This window comes from Protopterus annectens, chromosome 13.part0 (genome assembly GCF_019279795.1).
Source record: "Protopterus annectens isolate FY-2018-M chromosome 13.part0, PAN1.0, whole genome shotgun sequence".
NCBI lineage: Eukaryota > Metazoa > Chordata > Ceratodontiformes > Protopteridae > Protopterus > Protopterus annectens.
The window spans coordinates 732,499,026-732,526,659 of NC_056747.1; the positions used below are offsets into that span (position 1 = coordinate 732,499,026).

The 27,634-nt window shown below is 44.7% G+C and overlaps 1 protein-coding gene across 1 annotated transcript in view; it reads left to right on the forward strand.

Moving 5' to 3' along the window:
* Nucleotides 1-27,634, forward strand: part of RPL23A (ribosomal protein L23a) — an 87,119-nt gene that overhangs the window by 53,653 nt on the left and 5,832 nt on the right. The window lies entirely within an intron of this gene.

Here is a 27,634-nt window from a genome sequence, read left to right on the forward strand (position 1 = left end):
CCTGAGGTACTCTGACTTGTCAGAAGCTGGATTTGGAGTGGGCTACTTTTACAGTGTGGGTTCTGTCAGTAAGCCAGTTGGCAACCCATTGAGTGACGTAGGGATTAATGCCCAGCTTAGTAAGCATTCATACACATACACACTTGCCCCTTGCTTGCATTCACGCACATACGCACACTTGCCCCTTGCTTGCATTCACGCACATACGCGCACTTGCCCCTTGCTTGCATTCACGCACATACGCGCACTTGCCCCTTGCTTGCATTCACGCACATACGCGCACTTGCCCCTTGCTTGCATTCACGCACATACGCGCACTTGCCCCTTGCTTGCATTCACGCACATACGCGCACTTGCCCCTTGCTTGCATTCACGCACATACGCGCACTTGCCCCTTGCTTGCAGTCGCACACGCGCACTTGCCCCTTGCTTGCATTCACGCACATACGCCAAGACTTGCCCCTTGCTTGCATTCACGCACATACGCGCACTTGCCCCTTGCTTGCATTCACGCACATACGCCAAGACTTGCCCCTTTGCTTGCATTCACACATACGCCAAGACTTGCCCCTTGCTTGCATTCACGCACATACGCCAAGACTTGCCCTTGCTTGCATTCACGCACATACGCACTTGCCCCTTGCTTGCATTCACGCACATACGCCGCACTTGCCCCTTGCTTGCATTCACGCACATACGCCAAGACTTGCCGCCCTTGCTTGCATTCACGCACATACGCACACTTGCCCCTTGCTTGCATTCACGCACATACGCGCACTTGCCCCTTGCTTGCATTCACGCACATACGCGCACTTGCCCCTTGCTTGCATTCACGCACATACGCGCACTTGCCCCTTGCTTGCATTCACGCACATACGCGCACTTGCCCCTTGCTTGCATTCACGCACATACGCGCACTTGCCCCTTGCTTGCATTCACGCACATACGCGCACTTGTGGCTTTAAAACACAAGAACCAGTATGACGGTCATAGTCCATGATACCTCACTGGACTATATGAAGAGGGATATGGAGCTCTCTGAATACATGTGTCCCAGGTAGGTATGAATCTAGCCTTGAGTCACATCCTACCTTCAGCAATGGTTATACAACAGGACCAGCAAAAATGACCTACTTCAACAAATGGCTTAGTTTCTGGTGTCACAACAAGGGGATTCAATCTCTGGCAGCTTGGGTAGACCTAACTGACAGGCCACTATGCTTTTCAAGAGATGGTTTGCACTTATCACCACTTGGCTTCTGAATATTGACAAAAACTTTGTCACTATAGTGCCTTTTTTAGGATATGACAAGTTAAGCCCACTAACATAATAAAAATCAGTCAGAAATGCCTAAAGGTGCTGCTTCTCAATGCTAGTAGTTTAAATATAAAAAATAAAATTATTACTTGGAAGCACTCCTTACCCTAGAAAATTCACACATATATGCAGTCACAGAAACATAGTTCAGAACCGTAGTAATCACTCTGGCTATTAAAGTCTATAGTGCCTTTCATACGTTTTGATCCCCCTCAGCTCTGAATAAAACATATGAAGGAGGTGTTTCAATGTTTTTAAAGCACTAATATAATGCTATATTAGTCCAAAAACATGACTGAATTGAGCTGCTGCTTGCCCAACTAACCACAGGTGTGAACCCCCATCATATCCGTGCATAATAGTGGTACTAAAAATACACAGGAATGTTTAGAGGAGATGCATTAAACACGTTAAAGCTAAACAAGGAGCAACATTAAACCACACTGTATCTAATCATACTACCTATGCTGATAAAGCAATTTCAAAGTCCATAACTGAAAAATCTGGCACGGTACAACTAACACCACTAAAGCTACTGATGTGTTGCAGTAAGACAATCTAGCAAACCTGAGCGAATGATCAGTTCATACAAGACCAGTGTTATTGCAAAATATCAATGCTAACAATACATATAAGTGGAAACATGGGTGCCGCTGATGAAATTCTATAGTATTCTCCATTCATAACGAATGCTCCTGCTACGCTGACTCAGCAGAAAGTACAGTTGTGTACCTACCATAAATGTAGATGTTCGAGTGTATTCACTGTTGCAGTCATTACTCTTTGGTTATCCTGCTGGCAGGCTACCCGCAGTCAGCCTGAATTCCAACGTCTTGGTCCGGCGTCTGTTACTGTCACCTCTTCCCTGATGTCAGTGCGCCAGGGGGTATAAAAGATGCAGCCGATGCCATTTTCTTCAGTTTTTCTTGCCCCAGATGTCAGGTGCCCCCAAAAAGGTAGGCTAAAAATTATGCCAATAAACATGCATGCACTAAGGCAATCCATTTATTTTGTCTACAAGCAAATTCACCACATAAGTTGTATAGAATAGAGAAGTGCAGGTAAGACCCAGCAAAAAGAAAGGGGGATGGTGGGAGGGTAACCTGGACTGCAACAGTGAATACACTCTAACATCTACATTATGGTAAGTACACAACTGTACTATGTTCATCGTATTTCACTGTTGCAGTCATTACTCATGGGTTGAATCCCAAAGCTGAGGATGGGTGGCTGGGGCTAAATAGGATTAGGAGAGGCTATGAGGCCCTGCAGAACTGCAGTGGCAAAGCCTGCTCTGGATTTAGAGTAGAGAGGTAAGTGGTAGTGCTTTGTAAAGGTGTGCACCGAATTCCAAGTTGCAGCCTCTAAGATGTCTTTGGTACTCCTCTGAGGAAGGCTGCTGCTCTGGTTGAATGTGGCCTAATGTCCTTGGGCACTGATTTGCCATGTGAATAGCAAAAACGAATGCAATGGCCTTTCCATTTTGAAATGGTTTGTTTTGAGATTGCCTTTCCTTGTGATCCTGCAGCATATGCCACTAAAAGTTGCTCAGTCTTTCTGAAAGCTTTAGTTCTGTCCAAGTAGAAGCATAGCTGTCTGTGCATGTCCAAAGAATGCAGAAATCTCTCACCCTTGTTCTGTGGGTTTGGATAAAGGTAGGCAAGTGAATGGTTTGGTTAAAGGCCACACTGGACACCACCTTAGGCATAAATGTCGGGTTTGTCCTCGGAGAAACCCTGTCTGGATGGAAAATGATAAAAGGTTCCACAGCCATGAGTGCCTGTAACTCCGAGACTCCTCTTGCAGAGGTTATTGCTAGGAGCAGAGCTGTTTTCCAGGATAAGAATTTTATATCAGCTGTTGAGGCTGGCTCAAAAGGAGGCAGTGTGAGTTTTTCCAAGACCTAATTGAGGTCCCATGCAGGTATTGGTGCTCTCCTTGGAGGTCTTATGTTTTTGGCCCCTCTGAGGTACTGCCTTATTAAAGAATGAGAAAAGATAGGTGGTTCCGTATTGTAATTGGCTGAAATGGCAAAGGCATGGATCTTAACTGATGAAAAAGATAGGCCTCTGTCCAGCATCTCAGTTAAGTATTGTAAAATCTGAGGAATGTTTGCAACAAACGTGTAAATTCTTTGTGCCTGGTTCCAAGCACAGAATCTCTTCCATTTTTCTGAATAAAGTTTTCTGGTACTGGGCCTCCTGGCCTGCAAAATAACATCCATCACAGCTTTGAAGAGAGGAGTGTTTTGAATGGCTACATTATCCGCCATGCTGCCAGATTTAAGGACATGAGTTGGCTGTGCAGGATCTGATTGTTTTGTTGGGTCAGTAAGTGAGGAATTTGAGGCAATGTCCAGGCTGGACCTTGAGACAAGTTCTTTAGGATTGGGTACCAGTGCTGGCGTGGCCAATATCATGTTTGGCTTCTCTTGTCTGACCTTTAGGAGTACCTTGGGGAGGAGAGGCAGTGGAGGAAAGGCATACACTGTTAGGCTTTTCCAGCTGAAGGATAAGGCATCCACTTTCCATGCTTGTGATAAGCCTTGTGCAGAATCTCTGTAGTTGGCAGTTGTGAGGGGAGGCAAACAGATCTACGTCTGGGCATCCCCATTTCCTTGTTATCATTGCTGAAGACTTGTGGATCCAGTTTCCACTCGTGGGGATCCATGAGGTCTCTGCTTAGTTCATCTGCCAGAGTTTTTCTTTCCTGGCAGGAATTGTGCTTGCAGGTGAACTTGATAAGTCAATGCTGTGTCCCACAAAGTCATGGCTTGTCTGCAGAGGGGGTAGGAATGTGTGCCTCCCTGCTTGTTTATGTACCACATGACTGTAGTATTGTCAGTCTTTATCAGTAGCTGTCCTGGATGAAGTAGACCCTTGAAAGCTGTCAGGGCATTTTGAACAGCTAGCATCTCTTTGATTGATATGAAGATGCATCTGGCTTGTGGGCCATGTGCCTGCCCTGAATACATTTTTCTTCTATGTGGGCCCCCGAGGCATAATCTAATGCATCCGTTGTTAGTGTCTGCCTGGCTGTGGGTAAAGTGAATGGCCTGTGCTGCGGTAGTAAAGGAAAGTCTCAGCCTTTTCTTAGATTCTGAGTAGTCTTGGCTCTCCCAGTGGAAGTGCTCCCTCATGGTATGCAATGTTTCCTCAAAAGAATAATCCTCAGGAGGAGAGGCTGAAGGGATAGATTCTTGAGCAGCAGAATCCTCAGGGAGGAAGAGTATTCCTGTTCAGAAGAGTCATAAACTATATCGGGCAGCACAAAATAGGGCTTGAAGTGCATTCAAACAGGGGCTGTGTGTAGAATTACATTTTTAATTCACTAGGAAGACTTATCTTACCAATGAAGCAAAAAATGCAGACGAAAATGCAGGCAATCCAAACTTTTCAGTAGTCCCTCAAACAAATGCAGTCGACAGGATACACGTACAATGAAAAGGAGTTCCACACACCACATGGATTTTATTAGGTTGAGTGGGCTGGGTATGGCAGGTCTGACATCACAATGTGGGAGGAACACTGGTCTTCTATACAGCATGCAAATCAGGTGGGGATTACATCACTTTGGGGGAGGAAACATCCCGATAGCTATAGCAAGAGCAGATGGCAGATGTGACATCATAATTTCAGAGCCAGCTACAGGTTTTCCAAGTTTGTTTGCAAAGTGAAACAAAAACAGTATAGAAAGCTAGGAAGCAGAACAGGGAAAACAGTTGAGTGGGTTATTTTTTAAAGCTGCAAGGGTGATTTTTTTTTAAGCTTTATCAAAGAACAGGAACTGGAAGAGTCAGCAGGTTGGGGAATCTGCTTTAATATCCTGTTTTCCTTTAAGATTGTCTCTTGAATCTATTGCAATTTTTCTCTCAAAGTTGGCCTTGGATGATTTTGAGTGCTCGTATTTTTTTTACTAATCAAGGGTGTCTTCTCTTTTATGGATTTTGCTCTCATGTAACAGCTTTCTCCTCTTATTGTAAAGTTTGTTTATGGCTGGGGTCCACCAGACTGGACGTTTGCCCTTGGTGGAAAGAGTCTTTGTTTTATTAGGGATTGCCTGATCCATGCAGTCCTGGAGGTGTTCGTAGAAGGCATTTGTAAGGGCTTCCGCAGCTTGGGTTGTGGTTTCCACTGGCTCGGGGGGCCTTGAAGGATACCACACCAGTCTTGAGTAGTGTGAAGTTTGCTTTAGAGAAGTTCTTCACTGTGGTCTTTTGTTTGGGGTGGGGGCGGGATGTGGATTTCCAGTGAAGTTTGTGATCTGATCTCACCAATGAGGGATATACTTCCGGTGTGGAGCATTTTGTCCCCATGTTTGTGATGATGAGATCTAGTATATTTTCTCCTCCTGTGGGAACGGTGACTAGTTCCATGGCATTTGAATTTATGAACTCCAGGAACCTTTGGGCTAGAAAGTTGGGGCTTGTAATGTTCCCAGTCTATATTCGGGTAGTTGAAGTCACCCAATATAATGGTGTTTGGAGATACATTTATACCCTCCAGTGTCTTCAGGAAGGCTGTGTGGGGTTCCTGAGTTTGAGAGGGTGGCCTGTAGCATGCTACAAATTGTAGAGCAGTTTTGCCTATGGTTAATTGCACCTGGATGGTTTCCGATGCTTCGTGCGTTGCCACCAACCTGGAGGTGTGGGTATCCTTGATGAATATGGATACACCCCCTCCTTTGGTGTGGTCCAGGTTTTGGGGCCGGAATGCATGATATGAGGTAAAACCTGATGGTGCCGGGGTGCTTTCAGGAGCCTTGAACCAGGTTTCTGTCACAGCACAGACAACCATGTTCTCCATACTGAGAAGGGCCTCTAGTGCGTGCATTTTGAGATTTAGACTTCTGGCATTGAGCAGCATTATCCTTAGTTTCTTCCCATTTTTGTTTTCTAGGGTGGTAGGTTTAGGATTTGAGCCTTGCCTAAAAAAGGCACTATGGGGGTGGCAAGAGCCTTAGCCAATATCCGGAATCCCAGGGGTGACAGGTGCAAGCCGTCCCTTGTGAAGCAACGTGGCTTGTCAAGCATGTCATCCCAGGCAGACACTGGATCCCCTTTGACACCAGAAATTAAGCCAGTTGTTAAAGCTGATCATCTTGTCTCTATGTTGTGGCATCATTCTTGGTGAAGGAAGGATACTGCTCAGGGTCAGAATAGACACAGAATAGTTGGGGTTTTGAGTCTGTCCATATAGGACAAGTGTTTTAGGCCTAGGATCATCTTTGTGAGGTACTTTTGTGGCCTCTCCAGTTGTTGCAGGTGTCTAATGAGGTACATGCCAAATGGGGCATTGCACTCTGGCCTAATGAGGGAAGAGTAGAGGGAGACGGACCTCTTTCTTCCTGGATGCAAAACCCTTTGGTAATGAGATGTGCCACAAAGGACTTTCTGATGACAGTGTGGTGATAGGTAGTTGTCCACCTATGTTCGTAGATCTTTTATGCCTTCTGTGGTGTGGTCAGTGGACTACCATCGATGAGGTAATTCATGGGAACCAGGTTTTTCCCAAAGGGGATGACTACTTTTTGGCATTCTGACACCAGTCAATGGTCTGAGTCCTTTCTGTATGATGCCAACATCTAGTGTTAGTTACTTAGCATTGGCATGGAACACAAGCTTTCTTGCATCATGATATAGTACTGTCAGAGCCATGGTTACTATAAGCCTAGAAGAAATGTGTTTTGTGGCACCATACTAATGAGCTCCCAACTTGTAATAGACTGCGAACTTTGTCAGCCAGAGTCCCTTCGTGTTGCCTGGACTTTAGAGATGCCAAACAGGAGAGGACTGAACCCTGTGGGACTCCACTTGTGACTAGTCAGAACTTCTGACTCAGACTGCCATCTGTGAGACAGTTTGCAACCCACCTAGTGATGCAGGGGTTTGATGCCTAGCGTAGTGAGTTTTTCTAAGATTCCTGAGTGGAGAATTGATGATATAAGCCTTGGCTAGATCAAGGTAGGCTGTATGGACCACCTTGCCTTCATCCACAGCTCTGGTGACAAGTCTCAACAGGTTGAGCAGGCATGAGCTACCCTTCACAAAGCCAAACTGTGTGGGATCCAGAGTTTGGAGATTCCCTATATCCTTGTTTGTTGGGTCCATGATGATGCATTCCATAGCTTTGCAAATCAGGCTAGTGGGGCAATAGTTCCCAGAGTCTGTAGTTCCCTCCTCCTTAGAGAGGGATGAATGTAGCAGTGCACCATTTGGTAGTGACAAAGCTTGAGGTGAGGCTGTGATTGAACAGGGCACACAGGTGAGGTGCCAGTTCACTCTGTAGTTAATGTAGAATGCAGATAGGATATTGTCAGGTCCCATAGAAGCTGTGTTCTTAGGCTTGGACAGTACTGTTTTAAACCTGTGCAGCAGTAATGGAGTGCCTGGTAGTCTACTGGTATTGATTGGTCCTTTGGGGGGGGTTAAGTTGGTCACTGAACCAGTCAGCCAGTATACTGGCAGTATCTGGCTCTATATAGGAGGTACCATTGTGCCGTAGTTTCATATGTTGGTACTAGGCTATCTGCCCTAGGGCCTATAGAAGCCTAGCCGTAACAGTTCCCTGGCTATTTCTTCCCACACTATTTACTTCACTGGACCCCTGTCTAGCAGGGCGACTGATGTGATCCCTGGGATGAATTTCCTTTCTCCCATCCAATCTAGGCTCTTTTTGAAGAGGGCCAAAGAAATGCTCTGCTTGACGTGTATGGGCAGTCCTATTCCAGAGTCTGGGGAGTGTCTGGGTCAGGAACCTATCCCTCCAGCATGTTTTGTTTGTGATGACAAGGTTTAGATCCCTGGAGCGTGTGGCTTTGAGGGATTGGGATTTCTTTGTGTCGCATGTCCAACAGCTCTGGGTTTGACATGGCCTTGTATGTTGAGCAGAGATCGCCTCAGGAGTAGACAATGTGCGACAAGAGTATAGCTAGAGTTTAAGGCAGTCAGTATAGGGAATCTGCTTTGGGCCCAGGATTCTTTGTGAGGTATTTCTGCAGCCTTTCCAGTTGTTGCAGGTGTCTTGAGAGGTATATATCAAATGGGGCGTTGTATTCTATAATGGGTCTAATGAGGGATGAGTACAGTGGGACAATACCTCCTTTTTTTTTTTTTCTGGATGAAAAGCCCTTAATGATGTGTGCCACAGTATTTCCTGACTGTGGCAATGTGGTTATTGAAGAGACCACTGTCCACCTGTCCTTAAGTCTCATCACACTTTCTGTGTTTAGTGTACTGCCACCTATGTGGTAATTCATGGGTACGCATTTTTCCCAAAGGGGATAACTATACATCTCTTGGCATTGAGCTTGACCACATGGCTCTGGCACCAAGCATCTGTTTCTGTAAGGCCCTTTTATAGGTTCATAGGTTGGTACTGGGCTATCTGCCCAAAGGCATATATTAGCCCAGCCACACTGCGTGGTATTCACTGCCCCTTTAGTAGTTCCCTAGACCCTTGTACTAGCAGCTAGTACCCTTGGCCCCTATCTAGTAGTGCTGTTGGTGTGATCCCCGGTGTGAACTTTGTTGCCCATCCACTCATCAAGGTTCCTCTTGAAGAGTGATAGTGTGGGGCTCTGTCTTGTGTAGATCGGGACCCTGTTCCATAGTAAGGGAAGTCTCTGCGAAGGGAATCTATCCCTCCAGCATGTTCTATTCATTGTTGTGTTGAGGTTTATATCCCTAGAGCATGTAGCTCGAGTAGATTTGTTTTTGCCAAGATGGAGCATGTTCAACAATTCTGGGTTGGACATGGCTCTACGTTAGATCACCTCTGAGAAAGCGGAATGCAACAGAACAGTTTACTTTTTTTTTTTTTTTTTTTTTTTTTTTATCGTGCTGCAAAGGGCAACTGTTTGAGGCCAGTAATCCTCTTGGTTAGGTACCTCTGTGGTCTCTCCAGCTGTTGGAGATGTCTAGCCAGGTACATTCCAATTGGTGCATTGTACTCAATGCGTCTGAGGGGAGAGTAGAGGGGCACCATTACATCCTTGGATCTTGATGCGAACCTTTTCGTGATCAGATGGGTCACACAGAAGGATTTTCTAACCAGTCAGCTTTCCTTTGATAACCATGTTGCCAATCTACTTGCGTCCATAGATCCCTTATTTCTTCAGATTTCAGGGGATTACCTCCTATGTTGTAGTTTGCGGGTACTCTTGTTTTTTCCAAAGGGGATTGCTACGCATTTTTTGTTTCTCATTTAGCCTGAGACCATGGCTTTGACACCATGCATCCGTCTCATTTAGGCCCTTCTTGGAGGATCTCCATGTCGGCCGGAGACACTCTAGCACCCAGCCTGCAGTCTGTAAACTTAGTCAGCCACAGCCCTTCCGTGCTTGCCTGTACTGAGAAGTATATGACAGACAGGAGGGGCCCCAGGACAGAGCCCCGAGGCACAGCACTCGCTTGTACTTTATGGGATCTGTCTGAGAGCCAGTTTGCAATCCATCTTGTGACCGGGTTTATGCCCAGGCTGGTGAGCTTATCAATAATACCGGAATGGGGAATGGTGTCAAATGCTTTAGCAAGGTCGGGGTAAGCTGTGTGTAGTACTTTCCCTTATCTATAGCCTGAGTAACTGTCTCAAAGAAATCCACCAGGTTCAGGATTGTAGGGTATGGACATAATTTGGGGATTCAATAATGGCTCCCAGTTTGCTGTAATCTGCGAACTTTGTTAGCCAGAGTCCCTTAGTTGGCCTGTACTTCAGAGAAGTAGATGCCAAACGAGAGGTCCCAGGACTGAACACGGAGGTACTCCACTTGTCACTTTTCTGGAGCTGGATTTGGAGTCTGCTACTTTTACAGTGTGGGTTCTGTCAGTAAGCCAGTTGGCAACCCGTCGAGTGACGTAGGGATTAATGCCCAGCTTAGTAAGTTTATCTGTGATCCCAGAGTGAGGGATGATGTCAAAGGCCTTGGCGAGGTCCAGATAGGCTGTGTGGACTGCCTTACCCTAGTCCATGGCTCTGGAGACTGATTCGAAGAAGTCAGTCAAGTTCAGGGGACCAGATCGGCCCTTCACAAACCCAAGCTGGATGGGGTCCAGTGTTTTAAGGTTGCCAATGTCTGTAAGTTCCATGATATGTTCCATGGCCTTGCAGATCAGGCTCGTCAGACTGATGGGGCGGTAGTTCCTGGGATCCAAGGTGGATCCCCCCCCCCCCTTGTGGAGTGGGATAACTGTAGCTGTGTGCCACTTGGTGGGCATGAAGCCTGAGGTGAGGGTATGATTAAACATGACACTTGGGTGAGGTGCCAGTTCATTTTGTAGTTCATGTAGTACACAGCCCGGGATGTCATCTGGTCCCATGGATGCTGTATTTCTAGCTTTGGAGAGTGCAATTTTACCTGTGTGGCCATTATTACTCCTGGAATTTGGCAATCGTCCGGTATTGAGATGGGCAGTTTAGAGGGTGAGGGGGTGAAGTTGGCACAATCTGCCACGATATTGGTAATGTCCTTTATCAGTATTTTGTTAAGTTTGTTTATGGCAGGGGACCACCAGATTGGCTTCCTTTTTTGGAGGAGAGCAACTCCAAGCAAATCTGAGTATTGCCATGGAGATTCTTTACATAACTATAGAAGTCTTTGTGGTTGTCTTTACCATCTGTTGTAGTTCTGTTTTCATAGCTAGCTTTAGAGTATTTGATAAGTCTCAACTTTTTTTAAGGCTGGGGGGGGGGCATCTTTCCAGTCTTGGGATCTCAACTTTTTTTAAGGCTGGGGGGGGGGGCATCTTTCCAGTCTTGGGACTTGTTGTGGAGGAGATAGATGCCTTGTTCTATCTGCTATGACTAGATCCATGCATTTGTGTAGGTGTTTGTACAGTGCATTGGTGTACGATTCTGCGGTCCTACAACTATTCTCCATTTGCATGGGGTGCCGTGAAGTTGGCCACTTCTTTGCTTTTAGAAGCTCAAATTAGCTCTGGACAAGCTTTTCATGGTGGTTACCTTTGCGGGGGTGGGAGGGATGTGGATTTCCAAGGTGATCCGTTTGTGGTCTGATCTAACTAGGGAGGAGCTGACTGGTGTAGAGCAGTGATCACCCATGTTAATGACCAGGTAAAGGATGTTGCTACTTCCTAGTGGGGGTAAGTACAAGCTGGTCCAGGGCATTGGAATTGATGAACTCCAGGAAACCTTGGGCAAGTGTATTGGTACAAGAGTAGTTTTCCTAGTTAATGGAGGGGTAGTTGAAGTCGCCTAGTAAGTGTTGGGTTGGACCCTAATATTCTCCAGGATGCTTAGGAACATGTAGTGAGTCTTGGGACATGGTTGGGGACCTATAGCAGGCTATGGCCTGAATCACTCTTACCCAGTGTTACCTGCACCTGAAGTATCCCTGCATTATGTTGGCTATCAGTCTGGAGGTGTGTCCATCCTTTATAAATATGGAAATCCACCTTTGGAGCTTCAGTCCCAGTTCTGGGGCTGAAAGGTGTGGAATGAGTTGTAGCTTGGTAGTGCAGGGATCATTGCTGCTGCCTTGAACCAGGTCTCTGTTACTGCCCAAATGTCTGTTCTCCATTTTAAGGAGTGTTTTGAGCGAGTGCATTTTGAGATTTAGAATTCTAGCGTTGAGCAGCATGACCCTCAGATTGCATTTGTTTGGTAATTTGGTCTTTGGAACACCCTTAAAAAAGGCACTATAGGGGTGGCAAGAGCCTTAGCCAGTATCCTGAAGCCCAGGTGTGACACATGCAGGCCTCTTTGTCTGTCAACCCAGGTAGACTGATACTGGATCTCCTTAGTGACACTAGAAACGTGGCCAATTGTTGAAATCTATCATTTTCTTCATGTGCTGTGATATCCTTCTGGGTGATGGTAGGATGCTGCTCAGGACTAGGGTCATACCTGCTTGGGCTACTTAATCAGAGCTCTTCCATGTAGTCCAGGGAGGTACGTCTTGGATCATTCACACCCACATGTACAATGACAGTCATATTTGTACCTGAGGGACCTGAATGCATGTTGACAGATCCTGGCACCTGACAAGACAGCTTACTTTCTCCATATTCCGCATAGTGAGTGGGATATCAGTGTGCCTCACTGTCTAGTGTGTTGTGTTGGGCATGCTGTTTTGCATGGGGGGGGGGCTTTTGAGTGGAACACGATATTGTCTTGTGATTAGTGTTGTGGTAGTGTATTTATGCCTTGGAGGTCTCTGCTGCTTTGGTAGACTTTGAGAGCCTCCTTGAATGTGGGTGTGTAGCTTGTTTTTGTGAAGGCAGTGCTGGTGTGTTCTGGAGGGCTGTGTTGCAAGTGTTGTCCTTCTCTTGACCAACTGTTCCGATCTTGGCTGGAGAGTGCGTGGCTTCCAATTTGGGTATAAAGTGCATCTCGCAGGTTTTGAGTCTTGGGAGGTGAGAGGGTTGTCTGAGGCAGTTGCTACATTGCCTCAGGATGCCCAAGTTCACCAGGTTAATAGGAGAAAGCACAGGGAACTGACCTTTTAGACATTCCTGGAGAGGTAGGCATTGATAAGTATTTGGATTGGTTTCCTTGTAGAATATTTAGTGCAGGTAGCACTTGTGTGCTACAATTGCTACAAAAAGTCTGGTAAGGTGCTACACTAGTAAGCTAGTATAAGTGCATGAGAGGAGAGAACTAGTAGATTTATGGGACAAATTGAAGAGCAGACTTTGGCACCACTCAGGAGCTTACAAATTGTCCTGGATATAGGAAGTCTGTATCTGGACTAGACTAGTTACAAGAAGGGTGGGAACGAGCACAAACGCAAGCTTGTAAATAAAGTTGAGATGGAAAAACTGCACAAACGGCCAGTAAACTACAGATGTGAAGTTCAATCTCGCCGTTCTTTACTGATGGGTTCGGAGCTGATCCATCAGCTCCAACACTGCTGTTTGCAAAGCTCAAGGTTTACCAGTAGCTAGAGATCAAGCCCCTTATCCCATGATGCACTGCTGGAATTGCCTCTGATTTAGTTTGCTGTGGCATGGATCTCAGTGGTTCCAGTTCGCGTGAGTTTCTGAGCAAAAAAAAATCACTTTCGCAAGTTATTTCATGATTAGTCTTACAAAAGTTACTGTAGTTTTTCTATATTAGACCCTTATCCTTGGTGCCTTTACTATTTAGTGTAGTTGTAGTGGCCTCGTGTTGGCCTAGTTACTTAGTGTGTGGTTATCTGTTTTTATAGTTATTGCATTAATAATGGCTATTTGGAGTTTGTGTTTAGCGTTTGCCCCTTTTCTCCGGCCCATTGTTTAGAGCGTTTTATATTTTAGGCGTTTATGTCAGTGCGTTTTATTGTTTAGGTGCTGAGCATTTGCAGGAGTCCTGCAGTATCTGCCACCCTCGTTTTCCTCTGGTTTTATTAGAGGAAAAGGAAGCTGGTTGAGGCTTGCTGAAGCATCCTTTTGCCAAAGCTTTAAGTTCATTTCTGTCCCCGTAGAGAAGTCCTTTTTGTCTGAAATAGTCCCTGTTGATGCCATGGTGGCATTGGCCACCAAAAAGGAAATGTCTGAGACTTCCTTGTCTATCCATCCACCTCAGAGTCCAGGATCATGGATCGATATGGGAAACGCATGTTTAGTTAAGTTACTTTATACTCCGATCCCTGAACTATTTTGACCCATTTCACCAGACTGCAAAGAGTTCTCCTTAAGGAGTTGGGAGATGCTCTTCAGGGTACCGTAGCTGCAGAGGCTTAAGACCTAGATGCTGCTCAGCTTGCTACCCTAAATTCCATTGTGAACTTGTCCATGTGTCTTGCATCGTATGCAGCCGATGGGACGGGTAGGGCAGCAGGTACAGGAATTGCTGTACGAAGATATTCTTGGGTGCGCTTGTGTTCCTTCGTGGAGCCCTTTAAGTCTTCATTTGTCAACACCCCTTTTGATGGCTCCTCTCTTTAGGCCCAAAGTGAAGGAAACTCACCAGGTGTGAGCAGGAGGGAAAAACTGTCTGCTGTCTGCACCCCTACTTGGCCTTACCCCAAAAACCAATGGGGAGGTAAAATGTGGTCCCGAGTCCAAGGAGCCTTTCAGGACATGTGAACCCCCCCCCCCCTCTAGGGGCAGAGGAGGGGTAACAGTGGAAGATGCCACCCTCTCTGCAGAGGGGGTCTGCAAAGAGTTAGAGGGTTACGTCTTTGGTCAACTCTTTCAGTGCTCCCGAAAGGAGGCTAGACTGTTCTGCTCTGGAGGCAGTCGGAGGTCGCTTATCATTGTACCCAAATGCCTGGAAAGATGTAACAGTTGGGTGCAAGGTATTTCCAGAAGGTATTTCATACCTTTCTCCACTACACCCACACCTCCAAGGAGAATCCTGGACGTTCCACCCAGTTGCAGGGAACAAGCAACCATAGAGGTCTGCAAGTTGCTAGAAAAGTCATCCAGCCAGTCCCAGCAGACAAAATAGGATCCGGAACTTACTCCAGATTCTTTTTGGTTCTAAAGAAAACTTGGGACTGGACCTATTTTGGACCTCAGCAGACTCTACCAATTTGTGAAGAAAAGTTTCGGATGGTCACGCTACAGTCTATATTCTACTTTTTAGGGAGAGAATTGGATGTGCTGTATAGATCTCAAGGATGTGTACTAAGACATAAAAATGGCCAGGCCATCCAGAGATGTGCTTTTCTGGCTGGGAGCCTATCATCAATTTCGAGCCCTGCCCTTTGGTCTCACTACAGCCCCCAGAGTGTTCAACAAATGCATGGTAGTGGTCACGGCTCATCTGAGGCATCTAGGATTCCAGGTGTTTATGTACCTAGATGATTGGCTCCTTACCTCCACCACCAGGCATCAACTGATTCAGGCAAGGGAATACACTGACACTGCCATCACTTAGGCATTAGTCAACTCAGAAAAGTCTGCATTGTCACCATCACAGCATATCGTTTTTATAGTGGCCGAGATGCTTCAACCACCAGCCACCTCTCATCAGTCGAGAGGGTCGGTCTTCACCAGCATGTCAGTTATGTCGAAGGACAGAGCACCAGCCGCAAAAGTCTCTAGTATTTGGTTTGTTGGCTGCAGTGATCTTTGCCATACCATTAGCAAAGATGCATATGCAGATTCTTCAGTGGTCCTTTCAGGAACTTCAATGAGTCGTATGATTTTAATCAAACTCTTGCAAGAGATCTCCAGTGGTGGTTGTAGTCTCTTCATGTAACTATGATGTCCATTTGTACTACCCCCTCCAGTAGCCCACTGTGCCCACGGACCCTTCCCTGATGGGAGGGGGAGGCATTTTCAGGGAAAGAACAGATCAAGTGTCGCATCTGCATATCCATGTTCTGGAGATGAGAGCAGTACTTCCTAAGACGCTCTTCTAGGGGTGATTGCAATTCAGACTGACAATGTCGATAGTCTGGTACTTAAGCAAGCAAGGTGTGACAGAGTCTTACCCCCTTTGCCAAGAAGCCCTCAGAGTTCGGCAGTGGGCTGTCTCCTCTCAGCGCTTCCTGTTGGCACTACACATCCCGGGGAGATCCAACGTGATAGACTGAGCAGGGCAATTTTGTTGCAGATTGTGGACAGGATTTTCACAAGTGGGGCCGGCTTTGCTGTGATTTTTTTGTCCGTCACAGAAACACGAAATGCAGAAGCTACTTTGCCCTGATTCCCCCTCCAGGAGAACCCCCGAAAGACACGCTTGTGCACGATTGGCTTACGGGTCTCTCTGCATTCCCCCCAATCCTAATACCCAGACTCCTACAGAAAGCATTGTTGCTGGGAAGGACCATCATTCTTATAGCCCCTCATTGGCCTCGGCAGATGTGGTTCCCATTTCTTCATCTATTGGAGGATCCATGGATTCTGGACCCAGTTCTGGACCTGACACATCTGTCGGGTGACCTCCATCCTTTAATGCAGTCACTGAAGCAAACAGCTTGGCTGCTTCAGTTCCCCTCATAGCCAGGCTTCATGGCTTTACTAATGAGACAAGGCAGATCCTCTTGTCCTCCCATAAGCTGTCCACCAGAAGATTATATCTCTAAGTGGAGGAGATTTTCCATATGGGCCTCTAATCAGAACATTGATCCTTATCAAGCTCCCTTGACGTCCATTTTAGAATTCTTGACTAGGATCTTTAATAAAGGAGCTGCAGTTGCTACAGTTTGGGTCCAGTTGGCTGCTATATCTAACTTTCATCTGAGTGGATGGTCTAAATATAATGTCCCACAAGGAGCCTTTCACATGAGGCCTCCAGTGAAGACTCCTTATTCTCCTTGGAATCTAAACTTTATGCTATCTCGTATAATTCTCCCCCAGTTTGAACCAGCATAATTTTGTGACCTCAGATTCTTATGGAAAACTATTTCTGGTGGCTTCTGCCCGCAGAGTGTCAGAACTGCAAGCCTCATCTATCAGCCCTCATTTGATTTTTCATGCGGTTAGAGTATCTTAGGACAAGCCCTACTGTTTAAAAAAAAAAAACTCCCATGTACCCTACTTTTCCTCCACAATTTACTTTTTCCAAATGAATTGTCTAAATGCAGACTTGTAGTGCAGAGTACCTGGTGGCTTGTGGAGCCACTATATACAGTGCACAAATTCAGTTCTGTTCCATATTCATGTAGTCGGGCAAGTCCTAAGGTATGAGTTTTTTATTGTAGTGGTGAGATTCCCCCACTGTCCTAAACTTCCATTCTGAGTGCACCAGAGACTGACCCATCATGGATTTGCATAATTGTAAGGAGGTTGAGTTTGCATGGTAGCATATCCAGATCTCATATTGTGTGCAGCCCCCCCCCCCCCCCCATTTGTAACTAATCTTTATTCTGTTTCACGGTAACCCACAGGAAAACTAAAGCATGGTTTCCTTGCTCCGTTTTAGATAACGTTTTGTTAAATGATGGAGCAGCTGTACATGGGGTTAAACTTTTAGTTTTGGGGATACTTTATTTGGTAGTTGAATGTGGGATAGAGGACTAATTTTGTGGGCATCACCTCTACATTTCCAACCATTTTGGGAGGAAGTGTGCACAGTTTGCTGCTTTTGTTCTTGGTTCATTTATACTGTTAACTGTTTCCATCCGCCTTGATTTTTTTTTTCTGCAAAAAATGTTTTTCTTGTACTTTCTGGGTAAATAAGCGAATTCCTCTTTAAACTGAGGTCATAGGTAAGTACTAGGCTAGCTGCCCTTGCAGGCCAATTTAAGCATAGCAGTTTCTCTTGTACTCTAAAATCTGTCCCATTTGGTTGTAGATTGTCCTTGCCCACCCTGTAGTCTAGCCCCCCCCCCCCAAACGAGTAACTGGGATCATACCATCAGGATTCCCATGCATGGGATAAATCCTTTAGAACGTGCTTCTGTCCATTAGTGCAGGGGGCAGTCTGGGGTGAATTGCCCATCTTTAAGCTGGGCTTAAATATGGACAGGGGTGACCTCTTTGTATGGATGTAGTCTGTTCTGCAGTGGTGGTATCCTGCAAGGAGCCCCCATCAGTTGATTAGAAATCTTTCAGAGACTCTTAACTCATGATAGTTTTTGAAAACTCAAGGCGTTTGGAAATCACGGCACAGCAAGTATTGAGGAAACTTGCCCTTTTCCTCCCTGTTTGCTTCACTGTAGTGCGATCTGATGCAAGTAAAATGGATTTTTTAAGTTTTCAGCAACTATCATATGGTCTCCCAAATTTTTTCGTTTTCGAAAGGTCTATCTGATATAGACCCCTAGTGAGAGAGCAGTCTCTCCAAACCTCTTCTGCTCCAGAAAAGGTTGGATCCCTAGACAATATTTCTAATGGCATTTGATTTTGTTAATCTGCAGTAATTCCATCCATAATGTATTTCAGGATTCCTAATATGCCAGATGCAGGTCACCTCTTGGCAGTCTAGGGTACAGAGTATAGTGACTGAAATCCATGTAGAATGTTAGGACTTGGTTCCATGTGGAATGTTAGGACTTGGTTCCTATTTAGTAAGGTATCTCTGGGTATTCAGCTGCATGTTTATACAGATGTATGCCAAAGGAGTATGGTATTCTGTGATTGGCCTAGTGAGGGCTGAGTAAAGGGGGGTCCATGACATCCCTAGAGAGACTATCCCTTTATATGTTGTGCAGTAAAGGACCATTTTGTCAAACGTTAGATCAGTCTTAAGTTCCCAAATTACATCAACTCTTGGGACATATGGTAGTTCTCTGGGATAAATGACTTCCCAAAGAATACAATAATGCTTTTTTTGTGCTTAGTATTAGTGCATGATTTTTGGCAAAGGTCATTTGGAATAAACCTTTCTGCAGTATGGCAATGTGGATTCAGTGGCTACTCCTAGCTTGCAGGAATCTGTAAACTTAGTGCCATTTTGGCATTTCTTTTTACTAGCAGAGGTCCCAACACAAAACCCTGGGGAGCTTCCACTGGTGACTGGTCCATTTGGAGATTATTTCCTATTTTGATTTATCTGGGTCCTATCCGAGACAGCTGGCAGTCATTCCTTTCCCTCCCTCCATCCCATGGATCTTTCTGATAGCTTTCTGTAGAATCCTTCGAGCAGCATATCCTCTTTCTTGTGGCATTTAGAACTATGCTCATTACTTGGTGATGTCTGACCCAGGGCCCTATAGACTGTACACAAGTATTACTACTTTGCTTCTGGAATCTCCTTGTTGATTTTGCCCTAGCAGTGCTTCCATTTGCCTTGGTCTGCACCCAGTGGTCCAGTCTTGTGATAACAGCCCTGCATCTTTCTGCTGTGTGTTGCAAGCTATTCTATAAAGGGCAGAATGCACTTGCCCAACCTTTTCACTAAACTATCTTGCTGAACTCAGCGGTTGATTCTGTAGTCATATATTCAAGGCAAAACACAAACTGTACTTGACAGATCTTGCAGTATTGGTGGCGCTCTGACCTAATTCAAACATTAACCCCTCACCAATCTCATTAAATCCTTCAACCTTGCAGCTGTCCAGTCTAGGCCCTGGATCCAACTTTGTCAGCCTCTTTTTGTTTGGTGGCCTTTTGGTCTTGCCATTAAGTTCACCTGTAACCTTGTCATGAAACTCTGGTTTGACTGCTTCTGGCTGTGGCCCCATGTTGTCCAAGGAAAGTCCTCCAGAAGTGCTGTCAGCCTTTCACTTTTCTCCTTGACATTGTTCCTCTCTGAAGCTAATGGGTTGTACCCCAGACTTTTTCCCATTCCCCTCCCTGTACAGAAGTACCACAGTTGGCATAGTGTTTCAGGGGATCTGAATGTACACTATAGATTTGAGGATACTGAGGGCATCTGGTTTTTGTGCTTTATGCTCTAGCATCTTATTCCTTATTTGTACCTAAACTCCATCTTTTTGTTAATGCCCTTTTAAATGTGCCCCTCCTTTTTACTGTACTTTCTCCCCTGCCCATTTCCTTCCCACTGCTACTAGACCCGGTCTTCCACTAATAGTCTCATTCCTTAATGGCCACTGGAGTTTGCTTTTTTTCTTCATAGTTTGAGTAGACTCCTCACTGATTCAGTCATGCTGCTTGTTTGCTTAACTTGCTCCCGGTTTCCACCTCTTATTGATCATCCCCCTGGTGCTGCATATTCTGGTCTTTAAAGGGTCTGCATCGAAGTTAGTGGCATGAATACCATTGGCTGATTAATCTGGACATCTGGTACCCTGGCTGAAAGTATTTTAATCTGGTACCCTGTACATTGGTTTGGACCTGGTCTAGAATTTTCTAGTACCGGTTTGCTAACCTGTTGTCATGCTACAAGTTCCATTCTTTTGGCAATTTCACATCCCATGTGTTGTCGCTTCTCACTGCTTTATTCTCACAAGTGATGACATCCTGCAGAAAGGCCTCTTAACAGCTGGTGTCAGAACCATGGCCTTAAGCTCAATGACAAAATGTGTAATCCCCTTTGGGAAGAACTCAGAGGTTCTTTGTGTTTCACTGTTGCAGTCATCGCATTTGAGTTATCTGCTTGCCGTAGCCTTCAGTCGGCCTGATCATCAAAGTCTTGGGTCCTGCGTCAGTTGCTGTCTATCCTTCCGTGACGTCTGCTAGTCAGGGGTATTAAGCATGCAGCCAATGCCATTAAATCAGTCTTTCTTGCTGTGCGGTGCCCGAACAGAAGCAGTTCGCAAGTGCCGGTCAGCAGACTCCTGAAATTTCTTTTACCATCCCTCAGTAAACAAGTGTTGGATGTCATTTTGGAGACAAGGAGGCCTAGTACTAAACCTTATGCTGAAAAATGGAAAAGATTCTATGCCTGGAACCAAACTCAAGGGATGGGCACAGCAGCACCCAATTTACCTCAGATTCTTCAGTACTTAACGAAGATGCTTCACAAGGGCCTTTTTTTTTTCCCCCCTCAAATTCATGCCTCAGTCATTTCAGCTCATTACAGCACAGAACCACACCCCTTTTCTCATTCACTGCTCAAGCAGTTCCTCAGAGGGGCCAGACACTTGACCACCCAGGAGAGCCCCAACTCCAGCCGGGGAACTTTTGTATTGGAAAAACTCACTCTGCCTCCTTTTGAGCCAGCTGCAAGTGCAGAGTTAAAATTCCTTTCTTGGAAGACAGCCTTCCTTTTAGCAATCGCTTCAGCAAGAAGGGTATCTGAATCACAGGCCCTTATGGCAGTGGAGCCTTTCATAATCTTTCATGCGGACAGGGTGTCCCTCAGGACAAATCCCTCCATGCCCAAGGTAGTATCCAGTGTAGCGCTTAATCCATCCATTCATTTGCCAACCTTTTCTAATCCACAGAACAAAGGGGAACGGGTACTGCACTCCTTAGATGTGCACAGACAACTTAGATTTTAATTGGGCAGGACTAAACCTCAAGGAAGTCTGAACTGGTGGCATTTGCTGCAGGGGCAGAGGGGAAGGCTATTTCAAAGCAAACCGTTTCTAAATGGATAGGCCATTGCATTCATTTCTGCTATAAGCACCAGGGAAAACCTATCCCACAGGGGATCAGACCACATTCAACCAGGGCTGCATCTACCTCTACAGCTTTTCTCAGAGGTGTCCCTACCACCTAGAAGCTGCTACCTGGAGTTCTGTACATACTCTCACCGAGCATTACCATTTGCCAATTTTCTGTAAATCCAGAGCTGGCTTTGCCACTGCAGTCTTGCAGGGCCTTATAGATGGTCCTAATGCTAAATTCCTCTCGTCCTTTGCTTTGGGAATGTACCCAAATGTGATAATTGCAACAGTGAAACACAAAGAACATAGTACTGTTGCAGTCCTGGTTACCCTCACTCCAGTCCCCTGACTTCTTATTTTGGCTATAGCTTTTTGCTTCCCATTGGGGGGGGCACCTGACATCTGGGGCAAGAAAAACTGATGTAATGGCTGCTGCATGTTTTATACCCCTGACTATCTAATCTCATGGAAGATGAGACTGCAACCGACGCAGGACCCAAGACTTTGATAATCAGGCCGACTGAAGGCTACTGCAAGCAGATAACCCAAATGTGATGACTGCAACAGTGAATACACTCTAACATCTACATTTATGGTAAGTGTACACAACTGTACTTTCCCATGAACTACCACACAAGGCGTTATAAGAGATCCTGGAACACAGGTTGACTGCAACCTCTTTCGACCACCACATTGCCACTGTAGTCAAAGCCCTGTGTGGCACATCTCATTACTAAGGGTTTTACATCCAGGAAGAAATGTAAGTCTCCCTGTACTCTTCCCTCATTAGGCCAATTGAGTACAATGAACGAAACCCACAAGACCAGTAAAATTGAGTAGATTTATTAGCATTACTGATTTAAGGAATCAAAAAGCAGAAAGCCCATTAGCTTTACATTTTGGACAATATCACAATGGCTTAAGTGATAGTTTGCAGGCTACTATTTTACAACAAGTAGCTGACACTGAAGTAAATGGCCATATGGTTGAAAAGTCACTATTGAGTAAAGAAACTATTTTTATTTTAAAATGTGGCACTTTGTTACCAAATGGATTGAATACAGAGTGCTGCTGGAAAAGTGTGATTGATTAATTGTATAATTGTATAATTAATTTTAATTGTTTTAATTGATAGTATATAAAGTGTTTTACAATTGTGAAGGTTTACTCCTTGAAGGCTTACTGTGGCCGAGGCGCTAGAGAGCAAACGTTTTTGTCTGTCATCAAGAGAGCTAATAAATCTACTCAATTTTACTGGTCTTGTGGTTTTCGTTCATCTGCCTTTCATCTGTTGCTGTTGGAATTGTTTTTTATCTATGGCCAGTGATCCAGCTTTAAATGTTCCACGTATGTTTAGAGAGGACAATGGTGGTACCTCTCAGCGAACATTGGATGGTTTCTTTAATACTAATCCTGACCGAAATACTGATCGATCCGAAAGGACTCCAAATACAGATGGTAATGGGGATATTCCAGCATGGGAGCGGTTTCTAGCTGAAACACTGAGTAAACGTGTTAACCCATTTGCGAATATAGGAAAACGCTCCATGGATTTCCCTTCCGAGGTAAAGACTATGGTTTCTAAATTAACTAATTTGATGAATAAAGAAACAGCTATGTTCTATAATTGCAATAGTTTACAAAGATATTTAGATATCATTCCTAGGGGCTTAAGGGCTATAAAATTTCCATCTGAACCCTTTATTGTGTCTTGCCCCACTGATAAAACTTTTCAGCATAAGTGGGAATCTGCAGCGCACCAATGCTCAAGGGAATGGATAAAAATCCTAGTGGAGAGATAATATTAAACTACTGAATTTAAAAAGATACAAATATGGTTTGTAACAATCTTGCCGCTTTGTTAGACAGAACCAGAATGGATTCTTGTCTTAGAGATATACAAGACAAGATTAATGTGTTAGAAAAAAGAATCATTGACCAAAAAATGCATAAAATTCAAAGGGACCTCCGTGACTTTGATAGAGGTAATGTTTATTTGTGTAGAGCCAATCAACGATCACGCTCTTCTGCACGTCTACCTAATGTTTCTAATAGAGACTACAACAGACAGGTTAGTACTAGTGCTGATGTGTCTAACCAGACGCCAGATAGACAAGCCTATGTTTCGGAATTAAGAGACTTTCCTGATTTACCCTCGCCTGCCAACCAGGACTTTTTTTATGAACGCTTTCCAGACCGGTTTCGTTCAGCCGGTGAGTGTGGCCAACAGCGTAAAAGAGGTTATGGAGAACAGGAATTGAGGGGAGGACAACGTCGTCAATGGAGAGACACTAAAAGAACAAAATGGTACTAATATTTGTTGTACTAATATTGTGGTTAATTTGTCTGGTTGTCAGGTGTCTGATAATATTGTCAATATTGAATTGTGGCTTGAAATTTGTGCCAACAGTATTGCTGAAAATACATGAATGGAAAGTAGAAGTATTTAGATTTGCAAGGAAATTGCATTTATGGTATTTTAACAATATATGTAATGAAAAATTTAGCAAAAATGTTGGGCATGCCAACACTGATAGTGTAGATTATGATAGTGATTCCTTAGAGTCTTGTGAGTCATTTGTTTCTTGTGTTAGTAATTTAAATGCTTATTGCCCTATTGACACATCTTGTTTAAGTGTAGCTAGCAATTTTATGCCTCCATTCCTTCATGAAGGAATAAAAAAATTTCATGCAATGTTAGATTTTGAAGTTGAGTATTTGCTAAGAAATTTACAGTATAACAATATTCAGTATAATTTGTCCAAACAAGAATGGGGAGAGTTAATACAATTATCTAAACAATGCGATTTAATTGTTAAGCCCTCTGACAAGGGCAATAAGATTGTGATAATGCACCACACACAGTATCTACAGATGTGTCTAGATTTACTAAATGATGAATCTGTATATTGTGTAGTTAAAAAGGATGTTATAGAATGTTAAGGATTGTTATAATTTAATTTCTAAGGGTTTGAGACTAGGTTATTGGACAGAATCTGATGTGAAAAAGAAGTTAATATCATCTGATGTAGGTCCAGCATACTTTTACTGCCTACCTAAAATTCATAATTTTAGTAAACCTCCGGGTAGACCAATTGTTTCAGCTAGAAAATATTTTTTACACAACTTGGGAGTAGTATTACATAAGTTATTACTTAAAGAAGTTGTTTACCATCATATATGAGATTCTTTTGACTTTCTGAACAAAATAGTCTATTGTATGGAGTAAAAGTATGTATTGGATCACATTAGATGTTAAGAGTCTGTATACTGGTATTCAACACAGATTTGGCTTAGAAGCAATATATAAAAGTATGGGGGATCATCCTTACACGCATTATGTTCTTGATTTAGTTCAATTTTGCCTAGAAAATATTTTTGTTTTAATATGATTTTTCATCAGATACAAGGGACAGCCATGGGTGCCCCATTTGCACCAATGTATGCTGATGTATTTATGGGCTTAGTTGAACAAGAATGTATTTATAAGAATGAATTTGTACAGAAATGTCAAAATATACTATAGATACATAGATGATTTGATTTTTCTGTGTGGTGATGGATTCAACAATATAAATCAATTTGTAAAAGAAATTCAGCAAAATAGGTTTAACATTTCTTTTGAAGGTTTACAATGTGGACATACAGTGAATTTTTTGGATATTAGGTTAATAGGTCAAAGTGGCTATCCAATAATTACTAGTATATATAGGAAATTTGGTATGCCACATGATTTTTTGAAGGCTACCAGTTGTCATCCTACCCAAACTATCCAGTCCTTGCCATATGGAGAGTTTAAGGATTTCGCGTTTATGTAATTATGACGATATATTTTTACAGGAAATCCAAACAACAAAAGAAATGTTTCTGAGAAGAGAATATGATGCTAGACTGCTTGAATTGGATATTCAGAAAGTAGTAGAATTAAGATATAATTCACAGAATATTGGTTATACTAGTTATGATAACAAATTGTACCAAAAATAAAAATAAAATAAATAATTTGGATAAAAATATTTTCTTATTCTACTTATAATTTTTTTAGTAGTGATATTAAAAAAATGCAATGTTAAGTTGCCAATCTCGCCTTCATTCTTGCTTGATGGGTTCGGAGCCGATCCCTCGGCTCCGACTCGGCACTTGCTAAGCTCGAGAGTCACTTTTACCAGCTCGAGGCAGCCCCATATCCCATGATGCAAGGCGGTAAGTACCCAGATCTCGTTTGCCGCTTCGCTTATGAGGTCCTCCTTTTACCAGCTCCTGGTAAGTGATTCTATTTATGAATATTAAGCCTCTTTTCTTCAAAAAAACCCTTAATTGTTAGTAAATTTTTTACCTTTTGTGACAGAAAATCCCTGTCTTTTCTATTTTATTTTAGTCAGATTTATCCCCATCCCATCCCCTCCCTGTTAGGGTGTGTGTGTTTATAGAAATACCTTTTTGGGTATTTTATTAAGTTAATTTTTGACTGGTGTGTGTGTTTGTTTAAAGCACCATGTCAAAGGAGAGGGTCTCAGGTTTTAAGAAGTGTGACTCGTGCTGTCAGAAGATGTCTCTGACAGACAGTCACACTTCTTGCCTTTATTGCCTAGGCCCTCTTCACCTGCAGGACTCCTGTGCTATTTGTCATTCCTTCAGCCAGAGAGTCCTGCAGGAAAGACGTAATAAACTGATTCTTAGGGGCCTTCTTAAGCCGGAGGGCTCTCCGGCTAAGTCGGCTCCATCCAAATCAGTTAAACCTTCCAAGGCCCAGGCTTCTGTATCTAAGCCTGCGGCCTCGGCTCCGACTTCGTACTGAGTCGAGATCGGCTCGGCTGGAGCCGATTCTGGCTTGACAGCCTTCGGCACCGATGGCTATCGGTGCCGAATCTGTATTGACCGCCGATGTCGGCTCCGATCGGTTCCGACACCCATGTGGCACAGGCATCGTGTCGGCTCCGATCAGCTCCGACACCGTTACTTTGGCTGTATCGGCTCCGGATGGAGCCGATACATCGAGGCTTCCTGTCGGCTCCGCGAGGTCGGCTCCGACAGGATCTATAGTATCTGCTCCGATGGCTCATTCCAGGAAGAGGTCGAGGTCTCCTTCCTTGGAACCGATACTTTCGGCTCCGGCTTCACCTCTTCTATCGAACGGAGCCATCGGAGCCGATCTTCAAGGTCAACCAGGTTGTCAGATCATGACCTAGAGAGAGTGGTCAGTAGATTATTTAAGTCACAGGTACTGGCCCAAATGTTACATAGTCCGTCACAACAGGCGACTGTTGGTCCACACCCGTTACAGTTCCTCCTTCAACTCTACCCCAGAGCTTGGAGTTGGAGTCTTGGAATGGTTACTGCTACGGCTGGAGGGCGGATACCCCTTCTGTTCCTTCAGCCTCTACTCTTATCTCCTCTTGAGACCTTCCTTAGAGGGATTCGGTGGTCGGGCTTCCATGGTCTCCTCCAAGGGGTGAGTGGCATCGGACCCTTGTCGAACCCGCTCTTCCCCTTGGAGCCTCGGCCTTGGTGAGCTCTGCTCCGACATCTGCCTCGAGACTTCCCTTTCGGTGGTCCCTGGGTTCCTAGCTCTTCGGAGCGGGTTCTCTCGGACCTGCCTGGGAGGGGAGCATTCGAGGTGATGAAGAGTGTACTGGCCACTGGTATCAGTCAGCAGTCTGTTCTCGTAGCTCCTCCCTCTATAGTACCTGTTGACATCTCTGCCACTCCTCTTGCTACAGGACCCAGAGATCCTCCGCCTCAGGTTTCCCCATTGGGAATTTCCCCTCTTCCGAGGATTCTCCTGATGTTTCGGGAGATCCTCCTAGGAAGAGGACTTGTAAGAGGAAGCATGTAGACTCCCGAGTCTGTCACCGCATACTGACTTTGATGAGTCAGAGGGATCCCCTAGATCCCCTCTGAGGATGTCTCCTTCTCAGACATCCTAGAACTTCTGAAACAGAGGGGAAACTGGCCCACCAACAATCCCTCTGAGGATGAGTCAGTATACCTAGAGGCGTTTGGATCTCGGCCCTCCACCTCCTGGGTGTCTCCGCCTTCGACCCCCTTATGCAGGTTATTGCACGAAAGGCGTGGGCAGCTCCTGACTCTGTAGAGCCAGTCCCTAGGAGGCCTTCAAAATTTATCACTGCCCCGAGTGACACAATTCCTTACTAAGGGTGTCCCCGCTGATGCCATGGTGGTGGCTGTGACCACCAAAAAGGAACTTGCAGATCCTTCCGTGCCCGTCCATCCTCCTAATAAGGACTCTAGGACCATGGATAGGTGCAGTAAGCGGATGTTTTCCTCAGCGACCTTTGCTATCGTCGCTGAATTATCTATGTCACTTCACCAGACTCCAGAGAGATATCTTGAAGGAGCTGGGAGAAGTAGTTCAGGATCCTACAGCTGCAGGGGCTCAAGAAAAAATTGCTTCGCAGCTAGGAACCCTCAATTCCATTGCAAACTCCTCCATGCGGCTAATATCTTATG